Raw genomic sequence first — 727 nt, 5'->3', positions numbered from 1 at the left:
GTACCAAGCGCTCTGACCACTGAGCTACGCCGAATTCAATCCATAGCACCGGATCGAACCCTCCTCCTTCAATGTTTCCCTTTGTGGCCTGACTCCAAGTAAGGCATATACCCATGTTGACGTATATGTCCAATGTCAACTGCCGTTAAATTAGGAGCGCACTCAGTTGAGTGACTTGTTTGGCCGGGAATTCCACAGTTAAGTGCACAGTAATATGTACAGACATATGCACTGCAGCTATGAGAATATTATAGATTTATTAATTTGTCCTACAGAATAATATCTGCAATATTGACAATTAATATTTGAGAAGAAAAATTCGCTCCGACGCCGGGAATCGAACCCGGGCCCTTGGTTCTACGTACCAAGCGCTCTGACCACTGAACTACGCCGAATTCAGAGCGCTTGGGAGACCGGAGGGAAAAAGACCTTTGGGGAGGCCGAAACGTAGATAGGACGATAGGGGCCTAATATTAAAATGGATTTGAGGGAGGTGGGATATGATGATAGAAACTGGATTAATCTTGCACAGAGTAGGGACCAATGGCAGGCTTATGTGCGGGTTCCTTAAAGGCCACTTGTAAGTAATTAAGTTTATTTAATGACGCACGCAACTGCGGAGGGTATATCAGCGTCGCTGGTGTGCCGGAATTGTGTCCCGCAGAAGTTCTTTTACATGCCAGTAAACCTACTGACATAAGCTTGTCGCATTTTAAGCACACTTAAC

General features: G+C 45.4%; 1 non-coding gene across 1 annotated transcript; it reads right to left on the bottom strand.

Annotated features, from left to right (window-relative positions):
• Positions 1–322: 322 nt before the first annotated feature.
• On the bottom strand, positions 323–395 carry TRNAT-CGU (transfer RNA threonine (anticodon CGU)). The gene has a single exon. It is a non-coding gene; the product is annotated as a tRNA-Thr (tRNA).
• Positions 396–727: the final 332 nt, after the last annotated feature.

The sequence above is a fragment of the Periplaneta americana genome, chromosome 5, assembly GCF_040183065.1.
Source record: "Periplaneta americana isolate PAMFEO1 chromosome 5, P.americana_PAMFEO1_priV1, whole genome shotgun sequence".
In the NCBI taxonomy this organism is placed as follows: Eukaryota; Metazoa; Arthropoda; class Insecta; order Blattodea; family Blattidae; genus Periplaneta; species Periplaneta americana.
Note: the sequence above shows the minus strand (reverse complement) of the source record. Positions and strands in the feature narration are given on the sequence as shown.